The sequence below is a fragment of the Macaca thibetana genome, chromosome 2 (assembly GCF_024542745.1).
Source record: "Macaca thibetana thibetana isolate TM-01 chromosome 2, ASM2454274v1, whole genome shotgun sequence".
In the NCBI taxonomy this organism is placed as follows: Eukaryota; Metazoa; Chordata; class Mammalia; order Primates; family Cercopithecidae; genus Macaca; species Macaca thibetana.
Window position 1 is genome coordinate 104,087,177 of NC_065579.1, and position 26,563 is coordinate 104,113,739.

Genomic DNA, 26,563 nt, shown 5'->3' on the forward strand with positions numbered 1-26,563 from the left:
TACTCTGGGAGGCTGAGGCAGGAGAACCGCTTGAACCCAGGAGGCGGAGGTTACAGTGAGCTAAGATCCAGCCTGGGTGACAAAGCAAGACTCCGTCAAAAAAAAAAAAAAAAACAGTTTCTTTGGGTTGAATTACCTATTAGTTTTGTCACTAACCTGTGTTCCTGAACTATGAAACATGAATATGTGGGCTAGCAAATAGTTTCTCTTGATAAATAAACAATTAAAAAAAAAAAAGAAATACCTTCTGTCTTTCTATGGTATCTCAGTGACATCACAAAACTGTCAGGACTCCAAAGGGGTTTTAAATCACGGAATTCTGAGAGGCACCAAGAGGCAATATACATCTAAAAATCAGACATGGCTAAAATCTGGAAGACTCTTCCTTTGGGGGTGAAATCATTTAAATGCCTTGATGCTTATACTACTCTGAAGATTATCTGAAAATATAGTCAAAGATGAAATTCTTCAGACACAGACACTGAGATGTATTCAGCTGCAGTTAGAGACTAAGGCAAAACAAAATACAGCTCCAATGAGTTTTATTCTTTTGAGATAATGTGCTGTTACTCCCACTTATGGCCAGGGACCAGCTCCAGTTCTCTCCTCCAAGGACCAAGTTCCTGGCATCCTGTGTTCCTGCTGGACCTCCATCTCAAGGGCCACACAACATATTTCTTACATAGTTAGACATTTAGAAAACAGTGTAAGGAGATTTCAGGGCACAAACTCTACAAGAACTCCCTCTTTCAGACACCACACATCCTGGAGGCAACATAATGATCATCTATTTGAACATCCATCATGTAGAGACTATGTGAAGTAAATATGTGAAGAAAACCTGTAACAGAAGAGGTGAACAACCAGCATGATGCCTCACAAAATGCGATCAGGTTTGACTGCTTCAAGCAGATTAGACTCCAGCTGTCTTCCAACCCTCTAGTGAAATACCAGAATTAATGTTTTTTTCTTTCTTTCTTTTGAGACAGCGCTCACTCTGTCACCCAGGATGAAATGCAGTGGGACAATCACGGGTTACTACAACTTGAATTCTTGGGCTCCAGCGATCCTTCCCACCTCAGCCTCCTGAGTGGCTGGGACTGCAGGCATGTGCTACCACACCCAGCTATTTTTCTTTTCTTTTTTTGTAGAGATGAGGTCTCACTTTATTGCCCACGCTGGTCTCCATCTCCCAGCTTCAAGCGATCCTCCTACCTTGGCCTCCCAAAGTGCTGCAATTACAGGCCTGAGCCACCATGGCCAGCCTAATTATTACTTTTAAGTACTTTAAATATTAGAAAAGCACTTGTCTACCTCATAGACAACCCATAATTCCAGAGATGGGGACTAACCTTCACCTACACAAACCCATCAACAACTTCCCAACTTAGAAAAGCAGACAGGTGGAAGCTGGACACAGTGGCTCAAGCCTGTAATCCCAACCCTTTGGGAGGCCGAGGCGGGCAGATCACTTGAGGTCAGGAGTTCAAGACCAGTCTGGTTAACATGGTGAAACCCGATCTTTACTAAAAATACAAAAATCAGTCAGGCACGGTGGCAGGCGCCTGTAATCCCAGCTACTCAGGAGGCTGAGGCAGGAGAATCACTTGAACCCGGGAGGCAGAGGTTGCAGTGAGCTGCCTCGGCAACAAAGTGAGACTCCGTCTCAAAAAAAAAAAAAAAGTGAAAAGCAAAAAGCGGAGAGGTGGTTCCAAAGATACTTCCTTAAGAGAAGTTTCCAAACTTCTCCAAACTTCTCCACTCCCTCAACTTTCTTTCCTGACTCTCATGTGACATCAGGAATTAAACAGCCTGAACATGCAGAGCTCTCAGGATTCTGGGAGTCAGAAACCATGTGAAAAAATCAATGGCGCAATTAACAAATTATGTACCCTTCAATATGCCTCACCTATTTTCCCTGTCAACAGATTTGAGATTATCTACTTCTCAGACTGAGGTAATATATGAAAAAACATTTTTTAAATATATGCTATACTGACGCAGCTAAAGCAATGCTAACGTTTTAAAGTCTGAAGAGTATTACAAAAAACCTATAAAATTGGCCAGACAAGGTGGCTCACACCTAAAATCCCAGCACTTTGAGAGGCCAAGGCGACTGGATCACGAGGTCAAGAGATCGAGACCATCCTGGCCAACATGGTGAAACCCCATCTCTACTAAAAATATAAAAAATTAGCCAGGCATGGTGGTGGGCGCCTGCAGTCCCAGCTACTCGGGAGGCTGAGGCAGGAGAATCACTTGAACCCAGGACGCAGAGGTTGCAGTGAGTGGGGATTGCGCCACTGCACTCCAGCTGGCAACAGAGCGAGACTCTGTCTCCAAAAAAAAAAACAACTATAAAATTAGTGACCTGGCGGGGCGCGGTGGCTCACTCCTGTAATCCAAGCACTTTGGGAGGCCAAGGCAGGCGGATCACGAGGACAGGAGATCAAAACCATGGTGAAACCCCGTCTCTACTAAAAATACAAAACATTAGCCGGGCGCAGTGGCAGGCACCTGTAGTCCCAGCTACTTGGGAGGCTGAGGCAGGAGAATAGCGTGAACCCGGGAGGCGGAGCTTGCAGTGAGCCGATATCGTGTCACTGCACTCCAGCCTGGGCGACAGAGCAAGACTCCATCTCAAAAAACAAAACAAAACAAAAAATTAATGACCTAGGTTCTCATTAACCAGTTCGAAAAAGGCCAGGTATGGTGGCTCGCACCTGTAAACCCACCATTTCGGGAGATCAAGGCAGGAGGATGACTTGAGGCCAGGAGTTCAAGAGCAGCCTGGTCAACAAAGCAAGACCCTGTCTCTACAGAAAATATGAAAATTAGGCAGGCATGGTGGTACATGCAGTCCCAGTTTGGAGGCTGAGGCACCAAGATTATTTAAGACCAGGAGTTTGAGGTTACAGTAAGCCATGACTGCACCACTGCACTCCAGCCTGGGCGACAGAGTGAAACCCTGTCTCTCTCTCTTTTATTTATTTTTTTGGTGAGATGGGGTCTCGCTGTTGCCCAGGCTGGAGTGCCCTGGCACAATCTTGGCTCACTGTAATCTCTGCTCCCTGGGCTCAAACGATCCTCCCAGCTCAGCCCTGAGAGTAACTAAAACTATAGGCATGCACCCCCGTGCCCAGCTAATTTTTGTGTTTTTTGTAGAGACAGGATTTCATCAAGTGGCCCAGACTGGTCTCAAACTCCTGTACTCAAGTGATCCACCCGCCTCAGCCTCCCAAAGTGCTGGGATTACAGGCAAGGCCACGAGCATCTTTAAGAAAGAACAGGCCGGGTGTGGTGGCTCACGCCTGTAGTCCCAGCACTTTGGGAGGCTGAGGCACGCGGCCCATGAGGTCAGGAGATTGAGACCATCCTTGCCAACATGGTGAAACCCCATCTCTACTAAAAATACAAAAATTAGCCGGCGTGGTGGTGGGCACCTGTAATCACAGCTACTTGCCCTACTTGGGAGGCTGAGGCAGAAGAATCACTTGAACCCAGGAGATGGAGGTTACAGTGGGCCAAGACCGCAACACTGCACTCCAGCCGGGGCAAAAGAGCGAGACGCTATCTCAAAAAAGAAAAAAAAAAATAATAATCTGAATAGTTCTGTATCTATTAAGAAAACTGAATTTGCTATCAAAAATTTTTCCATGAAGAAAACTCCAGACTAGGTTTCATTAGTGAATTCTATCAAACTTTTAAGAAAGAAATATCAATCTTACTTAAGTTTTTTTCAGAAAACAGAAAGAGAGTAGTTCCCAACTTGTTTTACAAGGACATTTATTGGTTTTTTTTTTTTTTTTTTTTGAGACATAATCTTACTCTGTGACCCAGGCTGGAGTGCAGTGGCACAATCTCAGCTCACTGCAGCCTCTGTCTCCCAGGTTCAAGTGATTCTCCTGCCTCAGCCTCCTGAGTAGCTGGGATTACAGGAGCACGCAACCACGCCCAGCTAATTTGTGTATTTTTAGTAGAGACGGGGTTTCACCATGTTGGCCAGACTGGTCTCGAACTCCTGACCTCAAGTGATCCACTTGCCTCAGCCTCCCAAAGTGCTGGGATTATAGGCGTGAGCCACCATGCCTGGCCAAGGTCAATTATTTCTAATAACAAAACCTAAAAAAGAACCTTACCAAAATAAATAAGAAAAAAGATTATAGAACAATATCCTTCATGAATATAGACACAAAAATTTTCAAAATTTTTTTAGCAAAATAATTCCAATGATATATAGAAAGAATACCTCGGCCAGATGCAGTGGCTCACGCCTGTAATCCCAGCACTTTGGGAGGCCGAGGCGGGTGGATCACGAGGTCAGGAGATTGAGACCATCCTGGCTGACACGGTGAAACCCCGTCTCTACTAAAAATACAAAAAATTAGCCGGGCAAGGTGGCGGGCACCTGTAGTCCCAGCTACTCAGGAGGCTGAGGCAGGAGAATGGTGTGAACCCAGGAAGCGGAGCTTGCAGTGAACCGAGATGACACCACTGCAGTCCGGCCTGGGCAAAAGAACGAGACTCTGTCTCAAAAAAAAGAAAATAAAAGAAAAGAAAGAATAGCTCATGACAAAGTGGGAAATGCAAGGTTGATTAAACATCTAAAGAATCAATCAGGCTGGGCGCGGTGGCTCAAGCCTGTAATCCCAGCACTTTGGGAGGCCGAGACGGGCGGATCACGAGGTCAGGAGATCGAGACCATCCTGGCTAACACGGTGAAACACCGTCTCTACTAAAAATACAAAAAATTAGCCGGGCGAGGTGGCGGGCGTCTGTAGTCCCAGCTACTCGGAGGCTGAGGCAGGAGAATGGCGTGAACCCGGGAGGCGGAGCTTGCAGTGAGCTGAGATCCGGCCACTGCACTCCAGCCCGGGCGACAGAGCAAGACTCCGTCTCAAAAAAAAAAAAAAAAAAAAGAATCAATCAGTGTTACTACCCATCATATTAACAGAAATAAGGAGAAAAGCCATAAGATACAATCATCTCAATAAATAGAGGAAAAAAATCCGACAAAATTCAGTACCCATTCATAATTAAAAACTCTCAACAGGCTGGGTGCCGTGGCTCACGCTTATAATCCTAACACTTCAGGAGGCTGAGGCGAGAGGATCACTTGGCGTCAGGAGTTCGAAACCAGACTGGCCAACATGGCAAAACTCCGTCTCTACTAAAAAAAAAATACAAATAAATTAGCTGCACGTGGTGGCGGTGGCAGGCACCTGTAATCCCAGCTACTTGGGAGGCTGAGGCAGCAGAATTGCTGGAACCCGGGAGGCAAAGATTGCAGTGAGTCAAGATCGCACCACTGCACTCCAGTGTGGGCAACAGAGCAAGACTGTCTCTAAAAAAAAAAAAAAAAAAAACCTCTCAACAAACTAAAGATAGAGGGAAACTTCCTCACTTAATAAAGGGTATTTATGAAAACCCTATAGCTACTGGGTGCGGTGGCTCACACCTGTAATTGCAACACTTTGGGAGGTGAATGTGAGAGGATCACTTGAGCCCAGGAGTTTGAAACCAGCGTGAGCAACATAGTGAGACCCCATCTCTACGAAAGAAAAAAAAAAATAGCCAGTGGTGGTGACAAACACCTATAATCTCAGCTACTCAGGAGGCTGAGGTGGGAGGATTGCTTGATTTCAGGAGTTCAATGCTGCAGTGAGTTATGATTGTACCACTGCACTCCAGCCCGGGCAATGAAGCAAGACCCTGTCTCTAAAAAGAAAAAAATTTAAAAATATATACAACGCACAAATTATATACTGATTGTGTATGTTATCAGTGAGGCTTCCAGTCAACAGTAGGCTACTAGTAATTAAGCTCTGAGGGAGTCAGAAGTTATATGCAGATTTTTGACTCTGTGGGGAGTTGACACCCCAACCCCCACACTGTACAAGAGTAAACTATATACATTCAAGAACCCCAATGAAGTCCAGGCGTGGTGGCTCACGCCTGTAATGCCAGCACTTTGGGAGGCCAAGGCAAGCAGATCACTTGAGGTTGGGAGTTTGAGACCAGCCTGGCCAACATGGCACAACCCCATGTCTACTACAAATACAAAAATTAGCCTGGCGTGGTAGTGTGCACCTGTGATCGCAGCCACTAGGAAGGCTGAGACATAAGAATCACTTGAGCTTGGGAGGTGGAGGTTGCAGTGAGCCGAGATTGCACCACTGCACTCTAGCCTGGGCGACAGAGTGAAACTCTGTCTTGAAAAAAAAAAAAAGAATCCCAATGAACCCAAATAGGATAAACTCAAAGAGACCCATATGAGACACATTACAAAACAAAAACATGTTATGAAACTATTGAAACCAAAAGACAAGAACAAATATTTAAAGCAGCAAGAGAAAACTGGTGCCTCAAATACAAAAGATCCTAAATGAGATTAACAGCACATTTCTCCTCAGAAACCTCCAAAAGGCAGTAGGATAACATATGAAAGTCCTAAAGGAAAATACTGTCAACCAAGAATTCTACATCTGAAAATACCATCCTACCAAAAATGAAAGAGAAATTAAGACATTTCCAGATAAACAAAAACTAAGGGAGTTGCTAACTACTAGACCAGAGCTACAAGAAACGCTAAAGGGAGTCCTTCAGGCTAAAATGAAAGGACACTAGACAGTAGCTAAAAAGAAAAAATATAGAACACTGGTAAGGGTAACTACATAAGTAAACTTAAAAGCCACTGTAGGCAGGACGCGGTGGCTCACGCCTGTAATCCCAGCACTTTGGGAGGCCGAGGCAGGCGGATCACGAGGTCAGAAGATGGAGACCATCCTGGCCAACATGGTGAAACCCTGTCTCTACTAAAAAAAAAAAAAAATTAGCTGGGCGTGGTGGCACGTGCCTGTAATCCCAGCTACTCGGGAGGCTGAGGCAGGAGAATCACTTGAACATGGGAATCAGAGGTTGCAGTGAGCCGAGATGGCACCACTGCACTCCAGCCTGGCAACAGAGCGAGACTCATCTTAAAAAAAAAAAAAAAAAAAAAAAAAGGCCACTGTCACTGTACCTTTGGTTTATCATTTATCTCTTTTTCACATACCACTTAATAGTCAACTGATACATACAACTATGTGAAAATCTACATTGGCCAGGCACTGTGGCTCACACCTGTAATCCCAGCACTATGGGAGGCTGGGGCAGGTCAGTCACTTGAGGCCAGGAGTTCAAGACCAGACTGGGCAACACAGCGAAACCCCATATCTAAAGGCCAGGCGCAATGGCTCACGCCTATAATCCCAACACTTTGGGAGGCCAAGGTGGGCAGATCATGAGCTCAGGAGATCAAGACCATCCTGGCTAACATGGTGAAACCCCATCTCTACTAAAAATACAAAAAATTAGCCGGGCGTGGTGGCGGGCACCTGTAGTCCCAGCTACTTGGCAGGCTGAAGCAGAAGAATGGCTTAAACCCAGGAGGCGGAGCTTGCTGTGAGCCGCGATTGCGCCACTGCACTCCAGCCTGGGCTACAGAGCGAGACTCCATCTCAAAAAAAAAAAAAACACAAAAAATAGCTGGGTGTGGTGGCAGGTGCCTGTAGTCCCAGGATCTCAGGAGTCTGGCGGAGGTGGGAGGATCACTCGAGTCCAAGAGATCAAGTCTGCAGTGAGCTGAGATCGAGCCACTGCACTCCAGCCTGGATGACAAGAGCGAAACTCTAAAAAAAAAAAAAAAGGCCAGGCATGGTGGCTCACACCTGTAATCTCAGCACTTTGGGAGGCTGAGGCAGGTGGATCACTTGAGTCAGGAGTTCGAGACCAGTCTGGCCAAGCTGGTAAAATCCCGTCTCTACTAAAAATATAAACACCAGTTGGGTGTGGTGGTGGGCACCTGTAATCCCAGCTACTCAGGAGGCTGAGGCAGGAGAATTGCTTGAACCCAGGAGGCAGAGGTTGCAGTGAGCCAAGATCACGCCACTGCACTCCAGCCTGGGTGACAGAACGAGACTCCATCTTGAAAAAAAAAAGAGAAAAGAAAGAAATCGGCCAGGCACAGTGGCTCACGCCTGTAATCCCAGCACTTTGGGAGGTCGAAGCGGGCAGATCACTAGGTCAGGAGTTCGAGACCAGCCTGGCCAACATGGCAAAACCTTGTCTCTACTAAAAATACAAAAATTAGCTGGGCGTGGTGGGCGCCTGTAATCCCAGCTACTCAGGAGGCTAAGGCAGGAGAATCACCTGAACCCGGGAGGTGGAGGTTGCAGTGAGCCAAGATTGTGCCATTGCACTCCAGCCTGGGTGACAAGAGCAAGACTCCGTTGGGGAGGGGAGGGGGAAAAAAGAAAAGGAAAAGAGAGAAGAAAAGAGAAGAGAAAAGAAAAAATAAAAGATGGCCAGGCGCAGTGGCTCAAGCCTGTAATCCCAGCTCTTTGGGAGGCCGAGACGGGCGGATCACGAGGTCAGGAGATCGAGACCATCCTGGCTAACATGGTGAAACCCCGTCTCTACTAAAAAATACAAAAAACTAGCCGGGCGAGGTGGCGGGTGCCTGTAGTCCCAGCTACTCGGGAGGCTGAGGCAGGAGAATGGCATAAACCCGGGAGGTGGAGCTTGCAGTGAGCTGAGATCCGGCCACTGCACTCCAGCCTGGGCCACAGAGCGAGACTCCGCCTCAAAAAAAAAAAAGAAAAAAGAAAAAAGGAAAGAAAAGAAAAAAGAAAAGAAAAAAGAAATCAATCCAAGGGCCTGAAATCCTACAATTTTGGGAAACCATGGCAAGAGGATTGCTTAAGCTCAGTTTGAGACCAGCCTGGGCAACATAACAAGATTCCATCTCTGCAAAAAAACTTTTTCATTTTTAAACAAATCAGCTGAGTTGCACTGGCTCATACCAGTAGTCTCGGCTACTTGGAAGGTTGAGGCAGGTAGGCAGTCACTTGAGCCCAGGAGTTTGAGGCTGCAGTGAGCTACATTCATACCACTCATTCCAGCCTGGGTGACAGGGTGAGACCCTGTCTCAAAAAATAATAATAATTGGTCAGGCGCGGTGGCTCATGCCTGTAATCCCAACACTTTGGGAGGCTGAGTGGGCAGATCACCTGAGGTCAGGAGTTCAAGACCAGCGTGGCTAACATGGTGAAACCCCATCTCTACTAAAAATACAAAAAAGTAGCTGGTTGTGGTGGCATGTGCCTGTAATCCCAGGTACTCGGGGGGCTGAAACAGGAGAATTGCTTGAACCGGGAGGCGGAATTTGTGGTGAGCAGAGATCGTGCCACTGCACTCCAGGCTGGGCAACACAGTGAGACTCCATCTCAAAAATAATAATAATAATAATAGTAATAATAACTTAAAAAAATAAAATTAGTCTGGGTGCAGTGGCTCATACCTGTAATCTCAACACTTTGGGAGGCTGATGCAGGTGGATCACTTAAGCCCAAGACTTTGAGACCACCCTGAGCAATATCGTGAGATCCCATCTCTATTTAAAAAATTGATCAATTAATTTAAAAAGAATGAAACCACCACCCACGGAATGGCAGAAAATATTTGCAGATCATACATCTGATAAAGGATTAACATATAGAACATATGAAGTACTTGTATAACTCAACAACAACAAAAATAACCCAATTCATAAATGGGCAAAGGTCTTAGACAATTCTCTAAAGATTTACAAATGGCCAAAAAATATGCAAAAAGATGCTCAACATCATTAGTCATTAGGGAAATGCAAATCAAAGCCACAATGAGAAACTACTTCACACCCAAGTTATAAAAAAATTAAAAATTAAAAATTAAAAAAATAGAAAAGAAGTGTTGGCAAGGATATGAAGAAATTGTAACACTTGTGCACTGCTGGTGAAAATGTAAAGACGACAGTATGGCAATTCCTCAAAAAGTTAAACATAGAATTACCATATGATTCAACAATTCCACTTTTAGGTCTATACCCAAAAGAACTGAAAGGAGGAATCCAAAACAGATATTCATACACCAATGTTCAGAGCATTATTCACAATAACCAAATGGTGTCTATGACCCATGTCCATCAACAGATAAATGGATAAAGATATGTCATATATACATACAGTGAAATATTATTCAGCCTTAAAAAGAAATGAAATTCTGATGCATGTCACAACATGGATGAATCTTGAAAACATTGTGCTAAGTGAAATAAGCCAGGCACAAAAGGGAAAAAATTGTATAATTATAATTCTACTTACATAAAATAAAACAGGGCGGGGCATGGTGGCTTAAGCTTGTAATTCCAGCACTTTGGGAGGGTGAGGCAGGCGGATCACTTGAGGTCAGGAGTTCAAGATCGACCTGGCCAACATAGTGAAACCCTGTCTTCACTAAAAATACAAAAATTAGTCAGGTGTGGTGGCAGGCACCTGTAATCCCAGCTACTTGGGAGGCTGAGGCAGGAGAATCACTTAAACCCGGGAGGCGGGCCGGGCGCGGTGGCTCAAGCCTGTAATCCCAGCACTTTGGGAGGCTGAGACGGGCGGATCACGAGGTCAGGAGATCGAGACCATCCTGGCTAGAGCAGTGAAACCCCGTCTGTACTAAAAAATACAAAAAACTAGCCGGGCGAGGTGGCAGGCGCCTGTAGTCCCAGCTACTCGGGAGGCTGAGGCAGGAGAATGGCGTAAACCCGGGAGGCGGAGCTTGCAGTGAGCTGAGATCCCGCCACTGCACTCCAGCCCAGGCGACAGAGCAAGACTCCGTCTCAAAAAAAAAAAAACCCGGGAGGCGGAGGTTGCAGTGAGCTGAGACTGGGCCACTGCACTCCAGGCTTGGTGACAGAGTGAGATTGAGTCTCGAAAACAAAACAGGCAAATTCATCGAGACAAAAAGAAAATTATTAAGAGCGTACAAGGGGCTGGGGGAGGTGAGAATCGGGTGTTACCATATAACGGGTAGAGTTTCTATTTGGCATGATGAAAGAAGTTCTCAAAACAGCATTGTGAATATATTTAATATCACTGCAACATACCCTTCAAAATAGTTAAAATTCTACATTTTCTTATGTATATTTACTACAACTTAAAAATTTCATTTACAATAGCATCAAAAAAACCAAATGTCTTGGGTCAAATTTAACAAAATGTGAAAGAACTCTACACTAAAAACAATCAAATAATGTAGCAAAATATTAAAGAATGCATAAATCAAGAAATATGCCACATACAGCACATGGATTAGAAGACTCAATAAAGATGTCAATTCTCCCCAAGTGAATCTATAAATTCAATGGAATCGCAACCATAATGCCAGCAGACTTTTTTACAGAAATTGACAAGCTAATTCTAAAATTTATACGGTAGTAAAAAATTATAATATTCAAATAAATCTTGATAAACAATAAAGTTGGATTATTTACACTGACTGATGTCAAGACTTGCTATAAAGCTGCAGTAGTGGGGTACTGGCATACGGATAAACAAATAGATCAATGGAACAGAACACAGATTTCAGAAACAGGCCCATATCTACAGAGTCAATTGTTCGTGGGTTTTTTGCCAGCAACAAATCAGGATATAACAGTCAATTGTTTTTCGACAAAAGTACCAAAGCAAACCAATGGGACAAGACAATTTTGGTGGTTTTAAACTATATCAATTTTTTTTACATTCTTCCCTCTAAAAAGTGAAATCCTCCTCTCTCCTTGAGTACAGGCTAGACTCCTTGAGTACAGGCTAGACTTAGTGACTCATTCTAATGAAAAGAACATGGCAGAAGTGATAGTGTATGACTAGGTCATAAGAAGCATCATGGTTTCTTCCTTAGTTTGTCTTAGATCATTTCTGGAGGAGATAACTGCATGCCATGAGGAAACTCAAAGAGCCCTGGGTATAACTTGTTAGCTTGAAAGTAGGATAAAATTAAAAAAAAAAAAAAAAGAGCCCTAGGTAGAGATAAACCACATGGAACTGAGGCCTCCTGCAAAGAGCTTTACGAATAAGTCATCTTGAACACAGATCCTCTAAGCCAAGCACGGTGGCTCAGGCCTATAATCCCAACACCTTGGGAGGCCAACAGGGAAAGATCACTTGAGCCCTGGAGTTCAAAACCAGCCTGGGCAACAAAGTGAGACCCCATATCTACAAAAACATAGGAAAAATTAGCCCCGCATGGTGGTGCATGCCTATAGTTCCAGCTACTTGGGAGGCTGAGCTGGGAAGATCACTCAAGCCCAGGAGGCCAGGGCTGCAGTAAGCCGTGATCACACCACTGCACTCCAGCCTGGGCCACTTCTGAATTCCTAGCCCTCAGAAACTGAGGTAATAACTTTTTGCTGTTTTAAATTGCTAATTTTTGAAAAATTTGTTACAGAGCAATAGATAATACACAAGTCTTTTCAACAAATGTTGCTAGTAATGGAACAATCAGTTATCTATGTGGGGGAAAAATAAATACCAGCTCCAATCTCACATAATAACAAAAATTAACTTAAGATGACTCAGAGACCAAAATATAAAAGCTAAAACTATAATGCTTTTAGGTGAAAACATAAAAAATAAAGTTAGGCTGGGCATGGTAGCTCACACCTATAATCCCAGCACTTTGGGAGGCCAAGGTGGGCAGAGCTCACCTGGGAGAACAGCTTGAGCCCAAGAAGTTGAGGCTGTAGTGAGCGGAGATCATGCCACTGCACTCCAGCCTGGGTGACAAGAACCAGACCCTGTCTCAAAAAAAATAAAGTTACATGATTTACACTACCTGACTTCAAGTCTTGCTAGAAATGTCCAACACTTAGAGGTAGGCAAGGTATCCCCAGACACTTAGGACATAGAAAGCAATAATCATAACAGAAATTATTGATAGATCAAACTTCATCAAAACTGAAAACCTCTCATTATTTATTTATTTATTTATTTATGAGATGAAGTCTCACTCTGTCGCCCAGACTAGAGTGCAGTGGCATGAACTCGGCTCACTGCAATCTCCGTCGCCTGGGTTCAAGAGATTCTCCTGCCTCGGTTTCCCAAGTAGCTGAGACGACAGGCGCCCACCACCACATCTGGCTTTTTTTTTTTTTTTCACTCTGTCGCCCAGCGCCCAGACTGAAGTGCGGTGGCGCAATCTCGGTTCATTGCAAGCTCCGCCTCCCGAGTTCAAGCCGTTCTCCTGCCTCAGCCTCCCAAGTAGCTGGGACTACAGGCATTTGCCAGCACGACCAGCTATTTTTTTTTTCTTTTTTTTTTTTTGTATTTTTAGTAGAGATGGAGTTTCACCGTGTTAGCCAGGATGGTCTTGATCTCCTGACCTCGTGATCCACCTGCCTCGGCCTCCGAAAGTGCTCGGATTACAGGCGTGAGCCACCACGGCTGGCCCACACCTGGCTAATTTTTGTATTTTTAGTAGAGATGGGGTTTCCCCAAGTTAGCCAGGCTGGTCACGAACTACTGACCTCAAGTGATCCCAAAGTGCTGGGATTACAGGCGTGAGCCACTGCGCCCAGCCCTGATCTTTAAAATATATCATTAAGAAAATAGGCCAGGCATGGTGGCTCACACCTGTATTCCTAGCATTTTGTGAGGCCCAGGCAAGAGGACTGCTTGAGGTCAGGAGTTCAAGACGAGCCTGGGCAAATATGCTGAGACCTCCATTGCTACAAAAAATTTTTTAAAAGAAAATAAGCTGGGCATGGTGGTATGCACATGTAGTCCTGGCTACTAGGGAGGCTGAAGCAGGAGGGTCGTTTAAGCTCAGGTGTTAGAGGGTACAGTGAGTTATCACGCTATTACACTCCAACCAGGGCAAAAGAGCAAGACCCTCTCTCTAAAAAAACAAAACAAAAAACAAAAAGTATGGTATCCAGAATACAAAAAAAATCCTAAAACTCAGTGACACATACAAAAAAAAAAAAAAAAACCTTGCCAGGCACAGTGGTGCACACCTATAGTCCCAGCTATTTGAGAGGATGAGGCAGAAGGATCCTTTGAGTCCAGAAGTTCAAGTCCAGCTTGGGCAACATAGGGAGACCCTATCTCTAAAAGATAAATTTCTTTGAAAAATAAAAAAGCCAACTTTTTTTAAAAATGGGCAAAAGATTTGAATAAATACTTCACAAAGGAAGATACACAAAGACCATTAAGTACAGGAAAAGGTGCTCAATATCATTAGCATTCAAGTAAATGAAAATTAAAACCACAATGAGTTACCACTATACCTTCACCCAAATGGCGAAAATTAAAAACACACTACAACACACTAAATGTTGCTAAATGTGGAACAACCACAACTCTCATACATCATTGGTGAGAGTGTAAAAATGGTACAACCATTTTGGAAAAGGTGTTACAGTTTCCTATAAAGCTAAACATACATCTATCCTATGACCCAGCAATTCTATTCTCTTCAAGAGAAATGAATGTATATGTCCACACAAAAAAACCTGTGCAAAAAAGATCATAAAAGCTTTACTCATAAAGCAAACACTGGAAACAGCCCAAATATCTATCAACAGGAGAATAAACAAACTGTAGTGTTAATGCAATGAAATACTATATAGCAATAAAAATAAACTACTGATACAGACAACAGCATGTATAAATTAAAACATTACACTGTGTGAAAGAAACCTTACTCAAGAGTGGCCAGGCACGGTGGCTCACACCTGTAATCCCAACACTTTGCGAGGCCAAAGAGGGAGGATCGCTTGAGCCCAGGAGTTTGAGACCAACCTGGGCAACATGGCAAGACCTCTACAAAAAAAAATTTTTTTTTTTTTTTTTTTTTTTTTTCCCCCAGACGGAGTCTCACTCTGTCGCCCAGGCTGGAGTGCAGTGGCCAGATCTCAGCTCACTGCAAGCTCCGCCTCCCGGGTTCACGCCATTCTCCTGCCTCAGCCTCCTGAGTAGCTGGGACTACAGGCGCCCGCCACCATACCCGGCTAATTTTTTGTATTTTTTAGTAGAGACGGGGTTTCACCATGTTAGCCAGGATGGTCTCGATCTCCTGACCTCGTGATCCGCCCGTCTCGGCCTCCCAAAGTGCAGGGACTACAGGAGTTGAGCCACCACGCCCGGCCAAAAAAAATTTTTAATTAGCCGGGTGCAGCAGTGCACTCCTGTAGTCCCAGCTACTTGGGAAGCTGAAGTGGGAAGATCCTTTGAGCCCAGGGTGGGTTCGAGGGGGCAGTGAGCTATAATTGCACCACTGCACTCCAGCCTGGGTGATAAAACAAGACCCTCTCCCGTAAAAAAAAATAAAATAAAATAATACATATATGAAATACATGTAATACATGTATATGTAACACAGGTATGTATTACATATATATAGTCTTCCTTTTTAACTTAATATATTTTAAGCATATAATATATACAAAAACAATATACAAAATATGTTTACATAGGAAGACTATATATACATATACACATATATTGTCTTCCTATATTCTAGAGCGCTCTCTTTTTTGAGACAGGGTTTTGCTGTTACCCAGGCTAAAGTGTAGTGGCACAATCATGATTCACTGCAGCCTCCATCTCCTGGGCTCCAGCAATCCTCCCACCTCAGCCTCCCTAGTAGCTGGGACTATGGGCACATGCCACCACACCCAGCTAATTTTTTTATTTTTTGTAGAGACAAGGTTTCACCATGCTGCCCAGGCTGGTCTCAAACTCCTGGACTCAAACGATCCTTCTATCTCAACCTCCCAAAGTGCTGGGATTACAGGCATGAGCCATCACACCCAGCCTCTCTCAACTTCTGACTAGCCAATTTCTCATTACTCCAGTCTCTGTTACAGTTAATAATTCTAATTTTCTTTTACATAGAGACAGGGTCTCACTACGTTGCCCAGGCTGGTCTTGAACTCTTGAGCTTTTTTTTTTTTTAAGACAGAGTCTCACTCTCACCCAGGCAGGAGGGCAGTGGTGTGATCACTGCTCACTGCAGCATCCAACTCCTATGCTCAAGTGATCCTCCAACCTCAGCCTCCTGAGTTGCTGGAATTTTAGGCATGTCCCACCATGCCCAGCTAACTGTTTATTTTTTGGTAGATAAGCGGACCTTGCTGGGTTGCCCCAGTTGGTTTTGAACTTTTTTTTTTTAAATTTTTTTTTTGAGATGGAGTCTGTCTCCCAGGCTGGAGTGCAGTGGCACGATTTCTGCTCACTGCAAGCTCCGCCTCCTGGGTTCACGCCATTCTCCTGCCTCAGCCTCCCAAGTAGCTGGGACTACAGGCGCCCACCACCATGCCCGGCTAATTTTTTGTATTTTTAGTAGAGACGGAGTTTCACCGTGTTAGCCAGGATGGTCTCGATCTCCTGACCTCGTGATCTGCCCGCCTTGGCCTCCCAAAATGTTGCGATTACAGGCGTGAGCCACCGCACCCAGCAGGTTTTGAACTTTTTTTTTTTTTTTTTGAGACGGAGTCTCGCTCTGTTGCCCAGGCTGGAGTGCAGTGGCCAAATCTTAGCTCACTGCAAGCTCCGCCTCCCGGGTCCACGCCATTCTCTGGCCTCAGCCTCCAGAGTAGCTGGGACTACAGGCGCCCGCCACCACGCCCGGCTAGTTTTTCGTATTTTTTTTTTAGTAGAGACGGGGTTTCACCGTGTTAGCCAGGATGGTCTCGATCTCCTGACCTCGTGATCCGCCCATCTCGGCCTCTCAAACTGCTGGGATTACAGGCTTGAGCCACCACGCCCGGTCCCGTTTTGAACTTCTAAGTTCAACTGATCCTCCTGCCTCAGCCTCTCAAAGTGCTATAATTACAGGCATGAGCCATTGCAGCTGGCCAATTAATAATTCTTTATATAGTCCCAATTCTACCAATGAAAAGTAATATTGTAAACAGTCAAGTTAGTATGTTTAAGGGTCCAACTGGTCCTGCCTGGTACACTCTGCTTCATGAAATTACTCAAACTTAGTATTGGCTCCCTGGCACAAAGGTCAGCACTTACTTTGGAGATACATGCAAAATATATAAGATAGTCACATATTGGCTGGGTGCGGTGGCTCACGCCTGTAATCCCAGCACTTTGGGAGGCGGAGGCGGGCGGATTATGAGGTCAGGAGATCGAGACCATCCTGGCTAACGTGGTGAAACCCCGTCTCTACTAAAAATACAAAAAATTGGCCGGACGCGGTGGCTCATGCCTGTAATCCCAGCACTTTGGGAGGCCAAGGCGGGCGGATCACGAGGTCAGGAGATCGAGACCATCCTGGCACACATGGTGAAACCCCGTCTCTACTAAAAATACAAAAAAAAATTAGCCAGGCGTGGTGGCGGGCGCCTGTAGTCCCAGCTTCTCAGGAGGCTGAGGCAGGAGAATGGTGTGAACCCAGGAGGCGGCAGAGCTTGCAGTGAGCCAAGATCGCGCCACTGCACTCCACCCTGGGTGACAGGGCGAGACTCTGTCTCAAAAAAACAAACAAACAAATACACAAAAAAAATTAGCCGGGTGTGGTGGCAGGCACCTATAGTCCCAGCTACTTGGAAGGCTGAGGCAGGAGAATGGCATGAACCTGGGAGGCAGAGCCTGCAGTGAGCCAGTAAGCAGAGATCACGCCACTGCACTCCAGCCTGGGCAACAGAGCGAGACTCTGTCTCAAAGAAAGAAAAAAAAAGATAGCCACATATTTCATAATACATCTTCCCAAACAGAGAAGCAGCTTTTTAATATTCATTATATTTTCTATGCTAATGAACCCACTTTAATTTTTGCTGCACTGTCTTCAGGTAAAGTACCAAAAAAAGGAAACCAAAATAGCCTAGGTATATCCTGCCTAGTATGCTGCTTGGCCCTGGTCCATACAACATCTTCTAGTTGAGCATAAGTCTTTATAAATAAGTTTCAGAATATTCACTAGCTAGGCATCGTGGTACACATGGGAGGCTGAGGCAGCAGGATCACTTGAGCCCAGGAATTCAAGACCAGCATGGATAACATAGCAAGACTCTCTCTAACACACACACACACACACACACACACACACACAAAAAAAAAACCGGAATACTCACCACCAAACCAATTTTTTGTCCGAATTGCAACTATAAAGTCTCCAAATCAGTCAGGGACCATTAAATTTAAATGTGCAAAAAAAAAAATTTTTTTTTAAGTATTTACATGATCAAATACATATTGAGTACCTACAGAGTAAGACCATGTAGTACATTATTACTAAGAAAACAAAAATTTGTTCTCTTGACTTCAGAGAACCGAAAGTCAGCATAGCCCAAGAAGTTAATGGTGAAACAATGAAATATTACAAACTGAGCTACGCATAATAGGTGAGCTGAGGAAATAACTTTTAATGGGAGAGGGAATTTAAGGGATAAATACTTATCAACAAAAGCACTGCCTGTGGCTCCCAGACATTAAAGCCTAGAACACTTAGCTAGGGCTCTGACACAAGCGACTATACAGTCAGTTCTCATTACTGATGGTAATTATGTTTTATAAAGTCACTGTGTACAATGAGTTACTGAACACTGAGTCACTGCACCTAGACAAAATAAATGTTTAAATTCCTGTAAGCCTCTGGTCACATTTCCTTTTTTTTTTTAATAAACTGTTAACCAGGGGAAGATGATCTAGTCATATTTTCATCAACCAATCAATATATAACCTTCCATATCTACACACATACAATATAAAACCTTTTAGGTATGTTTCTGTTTAAAGACACCTTATTTAATATAAATTACTGATTCATTAACACTGAACTCATAGTCGACAGCATTACAACTCAAGCCTGAACAAAACTTACCTAACACATTTGTTGTAAGGTAATCAAAGCCTTCTTGTGCTTAGAAACACCAGGCAGCACTTCAATACGACATTTGGGGGCCATTTTAAGCATCAAAATCACCAACAAGGCCAGGTGCAGTGGCTAATACCTGTAAGCTGTCTCAAAAAAATAAAAAAATAGGCTTCCGGTGGCCGGCTTCATTGGGAACTATGGCTAAACATCATCCTGATTTGATCTTTTGCCGCAAGCAGGCTAGTGTTGTCATTGGAAGATTGTGTGAAAAATGTGACAGCAAATGTGTGATTTGTGTCCCTGCACTCTGGTACGCGTATGTGATGACTGTAACTACGTATCTTACTGGGGTGCTGTGTGATCTGTGGGGGCCCTGGGGTATCCGGTGCCTATTATTGTAAGGAGCGTACCATCCAAGAGAAGGATAGAGATGGCTGCCCAAAGATTGTCAGTTTGGGGAGCTCTAAGACAGACCTCTTCTATGAACACAAAAAATACAGCTTCAAGAAGAGGTGATTAGTGGGTGGACCTTTCCTCCCCGCAATATCAAGCTGCTGCAGAGGCTAGAAAAGATGCCTACTACTACCAGCAGAAAGGGAGCAGAGCCCAGAGCATCACCAGGAGTGCCTGCCAGTGTACTGGCAGCTTGCCACCCCTCCTCTCCCTTCACCCAGACACGTGGTAGGGATGGAAAATGATTCTTCACAGAGCACTCTGGCACACTGTATTGGAGAAAACCTGATAGATTAGTCAGGCCAGGTGCGGTGGCTCACGCCTGTAATCCCAGCACTTTGGGAGGCCGAGGCGGGTGGATCACGAGGTCAAGAGATCGAGACAATCCTGGCTAACATGGTGAAACCCCGTCTCTATCAAAAAAAATACAAAAAAAATTAGCCGGGCATGGCGGCGGGCGCCTGTAGTTCCAGCTACTTGGGAGACTGAGGCAGAACGGTGTGAACCCAGGAGGCGGAGCTTGCAGTGAGCCAAGACCGCGCCACTGCACTCCGGCCTGGGCGACAGAGTGAGACTCTGCCTCAAAAAAAAAAAAAAAAAATTGGCCGGGCGCGGTGGCTCAAGCCTGTAATCCCAGCACTTTGGGAGGCCGAGACGGGCGGATCACGAGGTCAGGAGATCGAGACCATCCTGATTAACACAGTGAAACCCCATCTCTACTAAAAAATACAAAAAACTAGCCAGGCGTGGTGGCGGGCGCCTGTAGTCCCAGCTACTCGGGAGGCTGAGGCAGGAGAATGGCGTCAACCCGGGAGGCGGAGCTTGCAGTGAGCTGAGATCCGGCCACTGCACTCCAGCCTGAACGGCAGAGCGAGACTCCGTCTCAAAAAAAAAAAAAAAAAAAAAAAAAAAAAAAAAAAATTGATAGATTAGTTAATGGTTTTTCTTGAATTTGAGAAGCAAAGATCTGTTCTCCATATTGATATGTTCTCCCTCAACCAAGATCTTCCAAGAAATAATATTTTAGTCTTCTGCTTGAGGAGCTGACTGTGAAGCTACACTCAGTGAAAAACATGTTCTTGCAGCAGCTCCAGTGGCAGCTGTCCTTGAAGAACCTTTGGTGTGTGGTGGGAAGCTATCAGAACAAGAAATGTAGCCATTTACTCTTTTAACACTTGCGCTACTGTCATGTTATTTTCCTTCTGAGAAACTGGAAATCCTTTCTGTTGCTATTACATTAATAAAGTTGGTGTTTATTTTCTGGTAAGATAAACAAAAATGAAAATAACCATTAAAAATCACCAACAAAAAGCAAATCAGGCCAGCTGCAGTGGCTTACGAATGTAATCCCAGCACTTTGGGAGGCCGAGATGGGCGGATCACTTGAGGCCAGGAGCTCGAGACCAGCCTGGACAACATGGTGAAACTTCATCTCTACTAAAAATACAAAAATTAGCCAGGCATGGTGATGCATGTCTGTAATCCCAACCACAAGCAAGGCTAAGGCAGGAAAATTACTTGAACCTGGTAGGCAGAGGTTGCAGTGAGCCGAGACAGCAACACCGTACTCCAGCCTGGGTGACAGGGCAAGACTCAGTCTCAGAAAAAAAAAGCAAATAAATGCCAAAAAAAACCATAGTACTAAATAGACCAAGAAAAGGACACTTATTTACAATATGGTAATTGAAAAGAAGACAGCAGCATGTTGCCTTGTCTAACCTCAGCTGGGAATACACAACTCAAAATTTTTGTCACTCTGTGCATATCTATAAATGATAGCAAAAGCACCAAAAGTATTGATTTTGGGGTTACAAGTAAATTTTAGCAGGTTTGCAAACTTGAAAATACAAACTCCATGAATAATGAGGATCAATTGTATAATTACAATTCCATTTTGGAAACTTCTAAGAATCGCAAATTTAATCTACAGTGATAGAAATATCAGCACCTGTCTGTGTCCAAGAAAGCAGGCTGGGGTTGACTGGAAAGGGAAATAGGAGTACCTTCTACAACTAACTGACATCTTTTCACTGGGCCAGGCACAGTGGCTCATGCCTGTAATTCCAGCACTTGGGGAGGCCAAGGTGGGTGGATCACTTGAGGTCAGGAGTTCAAGACAAGCCTGGTCAACATGGCAAAACCCCATCTCTACTAAAAAAATACAAAAATCAGTCCATTGTGGTGGCACATGCCTGTAATCCCTGCTACTCTGGAGGCTGAGGCACAAAAATCACTTGAACGCAGGAGGCGGAGATTGCAGTGAGCCAAGATGGCACCAGTACACCCCTGCCAGGGCGACAGAGCAAGACTCTGTCTCCAAAAAAAGAAATCTTTTCACTGAAGTGAAATAAACATCTGTTGGGCCAGGCGCAGTGGTTCACGCCTGTAATCCCAACACTTTGGGAGGCCGAAGTGGGTGGATCGCCTGAGGTCAGGAGTTCGAAATCATCCTGGACAACATGGTGAAACCCCATCTCTACTAAAAATACAAAAATTAGCTGCGCATGGTGGCATGTGCCTGTAGTCTCAGCTACTTGGGAGGCTGAGGCAGCAGAATTGCTTGAATCTGGAAGGTAGACGTTGCAGTGAGCAGTGAGCTGAGATCTAGCCACTGCACTCCAGCCTGGCAACAGAGCGAGACTCCATCTCAAAAAAAAAAAAAAAAAAAAAAATGCCGAGTTTGGTGGCTCAGGCCTGTTATCCCATCACTTTGGGAGGCCAAGGTGGGTGGATCACGAGGTCAGGAGATTGAAACCATCCTGGCTAACACAGTGAAACCCCCTCTCTACTAAAAATACAAAAAATTAGCCGGGCGTGGTAGCACACACCTGTAGTCCCAGCTACTCGGGAGGCTGAAGCAGGAGAATCACTTGAACCCGGGAGGTGGAGGTTGCAGTGAGCGGAGATCGTGCCACTGCACTCGAGCCTGGGCGACAGAGCGAGACTCCATCTCAAAAAAAAAAGAAAGAAAAAAAAATTATACCTCAATAAAGTTGGAAATTTCTTTAAAAACAATGATAAAGCATAAAGATCAAAGATCAGAGATCAGCTGGCCATTTCTGGTGTGCAGGGGATTTTCTTTAACAGTGAAATGACTTTTTTTTTAAGACAGGGTCTCTTGGCTGGGCATGGTGGCTCACGCCTGTAATCCCAGCACTTTGGAAGGCCAAGGCGGGTGGATCACAAGGTCAGGAGATCAAGACCATCCTGGCCAACATGGTGATACCCCATCTGTACTAAAAATACAAAAATTAGCTGAGCGTAGTGGTACGTGCCCGTAAATCCCAGCTACTCAGGAGGCTGAGGCAGGAGAATCGCTTGAACCCGGGAGGCGGAGGCTGCAGTGAGCCGAGATCGCGCCACTGCACTCCAGCCTGAGCAACAACAGTGAGATTCTGTCTCAAAAAAAAAAAAAAAAAAAAAAAAAAAAGACAGGGTCTCAGCAAGGTGTGGTGGCTCATGCCTGTAATTCCGGCACTTTGGGAGGCCAAGGCAGGTAGATGGCTTGAGGTCAGGAGGTCAAGACTAGCCTGGTCAACATCGTGAAACCTCGTCTCTACTAAAAATACAAAAAATTAGCTGGGCATGGTGATAGGTGCCTGTAATCCCAGCTGCTCGGGAGGCTGAGGCAGGAAAATCACTCGAACCTGGGAGGCAGAGGTTGTAGTGAGCAGAGATCGCACCTCTGCTCTCCAGCCTGGGTGACAAAACGAGACTTCGTCTCAAGAGAAAAAAAGGGTCCTACTCCGTCACCCAGGCTGAAGTGCAATGGCCCAACCATAGCTTACTGCAGCTTCAAACTCCCAGACTCAAGCGATCCTCCCATCTTAAGACTCCTCAGTAGCTGGGGTTACAGCCACGCACCACCATGCCCAGCTAATTTTTTTATTTTTTGTATCGATGGGGTCTCACTATGTTTCCAGAGCTGGTCTCGAACCCCTGGGCTCAAGTGATCCTACTGCCTCAGCCTCCCAAAGTGCAAGGATTACGGGGATGAGCCACCATGTCCAGCCAATACATTAACAGCTTTATTATTATTCACACAACATACAATTCACCCATTAAGGTGTACAATTCAATGATTTTAAGTATAAGATATTCAGAGATAGGAGCAACCATCACCGCAATTTTAGAATGTTTTAATCATCTCAAAAAGAAATCCCATACCCTTAAGCTATCATTTTCTCTATCCCCCACAACTACCTCTAAGCCCTAAGCAATCACTAATCTACTTTGTTTCTATAGAATCGTCTATTCTGGATATTTCACATAAATGAAATCATATAAATGTGAACTTCTCCATCTGACTTCTTTCACTTAACATGCTTTCAAGATTCATCCATGTTGTAACATGTATCAGCACTTTGCTTTTTTTTTTTTTTTTTTTTTTTGAGACAGAGTCTCGCTGTGTCTCCCAGGCTGGAGTGCAGTGGCGTGATCTCGGCTCACTGCAAGCTCCACCTCCCGGGTTCACGCCATTCTCCCGCCTCAGCCTCCCAAGTAGCTGAGACTACAGGCGCCCGCCACCACGCCCGGCTAGGTTTTTGTATTTTTAGTAGAGACGGGGTTTCACCATGTTAGCCAGGATAGTCTCGATCTCCTGACCTCGTGATCCACCCGCCTCGGCCTCCCAAAGTGCTGGGATTACAGGCTTGAGCCACCGCGCCCGGCCACTTTGCTCCTTTTTATTGCAGAATAATGTTCCCTTGAATGTATATACCACATTTTATCTGTCAGTTGATGGACACTTGGGTTGCTTCTCCTCTTGGTTATTATGAATAACGCTGCCATAAACATTTGTGCACAAGTTTTTGTGTGAACATTTGTTTTTTTTTTTTTTTTTTTTTTTTTTTTTTTTTTTTTGAGACGGAGTCTCACGCTGTTGCCCAGGCTGGAGTGCAGTGGCGCGATCTCGGCTCACTGCAAGCTCCGCCTCCTGGGTTCACGCCATTCTCCTGCCTCAGCCTCCTGAGTAGCTAGGACTACAGGCGCCCGCCACCACGCCCGGCTAATTTTTTGTATTTTTAGTAGAGACGGGGTTTCACTGTGGTCTCGATCTCCTGACCTTGTGATCCGCCCGCCTCGGCCTCCCAAAGTGCTGGGATTACAGGCTTGAGCCACCGCGCCCGGCCTGAACATTTGTTTTCACTTCTCTTGGGTAGACAGCCAGGAGGGAGATTGCTGGGTCATATGGTAACTCTATGTTTAACCATATAAAGACTGTTTTCCCAAGTGGCCCACTTGACATTCCCACCAACAGTGTATGAGGTCTCTAATTTCCCCAGATTTCCATCAACATATGACATCATCTGATTTTTTTATTACAGAGTAAGTTGTTTAATAATTTTTCATTCAATCATAATACACCCAAATTTTTCTTTTCTTTTCTCTTTAGAGACAGGGTCTTGTTTCTGTCATCCAGGCAGGAATGCAGTGGCACAATGATGGCTCACTGCAGCTTCAACCCCTGGGCTCAAGCAATTCTCCCACCTCCGCCTCCCAAGTAGCCAGGAATACAGGGGCATGCCACCATGCTCGTTTAATTTTACATTTGTGTGTGTGTGTGTGTGTGTAGACGGGGTCTCACTATGTTGCCCAGGCTGGTCTCAAACTCCTGGGCTCAAGCAGTTTGCCTGCTTCAACCTCCAAATTCTGGAATTACGGGCATGAGCCATGGTACCTGGCCTACACCTAGATTTTTATGTATTTATAAGGTGTTCTTATTCATTAACATCGAATTTTAGACTTGAAAAGAGTCCAGTCCTAGACCTGCTCCCCTACCCTGCCCTCCTTTTATATAATGAGACAGGAATAAATAAGCTAAACCCACAAATAAAATTTTACAAAAGAGATTAGCAGATTTTCTAGGCACTCAACAAAACAATGTTCCTAACAGAGATCCAGCACTGAAGTGAACACATGTTCCCATGAAAGCTCATTTGTTATGTCTTCTAAATAAATGCAACTTCAAACCACAGTAGCAGACCTAAGAGTCTTTATCATCTTTCATACACACACACACACACACACACACACACACACACACACACACACACAGAGTCTTAGGCTTTCCTACCCAGAATCTATTGCTTAAATTCTGCTACAGTAGGAGAAATGAAAACCTATATTTAAAAATCAGTGCAAAAGCACAGATCCACAGCCACAAAGACACAAAATGCCGGACTGCTTCCTTGTTCCAAGTCAGAAATGGAGTGTACTGTGCAGTCGTTCCCCAACTCTGCCCATCACTGTTCCTTATAGTGTCAGGGCTGCACCAGGAGGAGGTCAGGCAGCAAACACTGCCATTTACAGCAGCCCAAGGAGGCAGTGAGATCAAGACCCAGCAAAGAAAAGGGCCTAAGAATGTTTGCATCCAGTGCCATATTCACAGAAATGTTTTCCTAGAAAACTGGCATTTTAACAAGGAAGGGCTCTTTTTAGGCCTTAGTTCTGCCCTTTGAGCAAGTTCTGTCTCTGTTCTGCAGCACTAAGGGACAGCCCTGCCTCTATAAAACACACTTCAAGGCAAGGCAGGGTGGAGGTAGAAATTCACAGCCACCAAATCCCCATTTCTACTTGCACACTCCCTTCTATTTCCCTGTTTAATTACAAAAGGTGTTTCCAACTCACACAAATCTAGTACATATTTATAAATATTTGGTCCTCATCTACAGGTGCAAAAAGACACAAGAAGTGTAAAATACAGTCCCTGTCAGAAAAGGATTAGGCCCTACCAGAGGAAACAAACAAACAAACAAACAAAATATATATATATATATATATTTTTTTTTTTTAGACGGACTTTCGCTCTTGTTGCCCAGGCTGGAGTGCAATGGTGCAATCTCGGCTCACTGCAACCTCCGCCTCCCGGGTTCAAGTGATTCTACTGCTTCAATCTCCCAAGTAGCTGGGATTACAGGCGCCCGCCACCACACCCGGCTAATTTTTTGTATTTTCAGTAGAGACAGGGTTTCACCATGTTGGCCAGGCTGGTCTCTAACTCCTGGCCTCAGGTGATCCACCTGCCTTGGCTTCCCAAAGTGCTGGGATTACAGGCATGAACCACTGTGCTGGCCTAAAAAATTATTCTTAAAAGAGCAAATACTATTTTGATATTTGTTTCAGGGCAATAATGCCACTGCAGTTCGAAGAGTATGGAATATATCCCCAGGAGCTGAAATGTTTTGGGGACATTTCATAAAGAGGTAGGTAGAAATGGAGCTGGACTATGACAAGAGAGAAGCTGAAGGAAAAGGTCATCTCCACAGGCCATAGGTCACTGGATTCAGCCATGAGAGGATTTGTGTAAAGAAAGAGTACATATGGAATGTTTAGCAAACCATTTGGTTAGTGGGGATTAGGATAAACCCTGAGGAGGTAGGCTGGAGTCAGCTGGACTATATCGCCTTAAATGCCACATTAGGACATCAGA

At 44.8% G+C, this 26,563-nt stretch overlaps 2 protein-coding genes and 1 pseudogene across 8 annotated transcripts in view; 2 read left to right on the top strand and 1 right to left on the bottom strand.

Annotated features, from left to right (window-relative positions):
- Nucleotides 1–26,563, top strand: part of INKA1 (inka box actin regulator 1) — a 119,639-nt gene that overhangs the window by 70,636 nt on the left and 22,440 nt on the right. The window lies entirely within an intron of this gene.
- The window catches only part of IP6K1 (inositol hexakisphosphate kinase 1), a 75,703-nt gene that overhangs the window by 44,609 nt on the left and 4,531 nt on the right, over nucleotides 1–26,563 (bottom strand). The window contains exons 2-3 of one of the 7 annotated variants that reach the window (XM_050780902.1): nucleotides 21,960–22,081; nucleotides 18,685–18,821 (exon numbers count right to left, since the gene is read on the bottom strand). The exons of 3 other annotated variants lie outside the window; for them this stretch is intronic. The gene's annotated coding sequence lies outside the window, so the exon portion shown is untranslated. Of the gene's footprint in view, nucleotides 1–5,026; nucleotides 8,565–18,684; nucleotides 19,812–21,959; nucleotides 22,082–26,563 lie in introns of those variants that run through there. 3 more of the 7 variants (XM_050780903.1, XM_050780901.1, XM_050780905.1) reach the window with 3 other exon arrangements.
- LOC126948762 (PHD finger-like domain-containing protein 5A) lies at nucleotides 18,859–19,194 on the top strand (annotated as a pseudogene).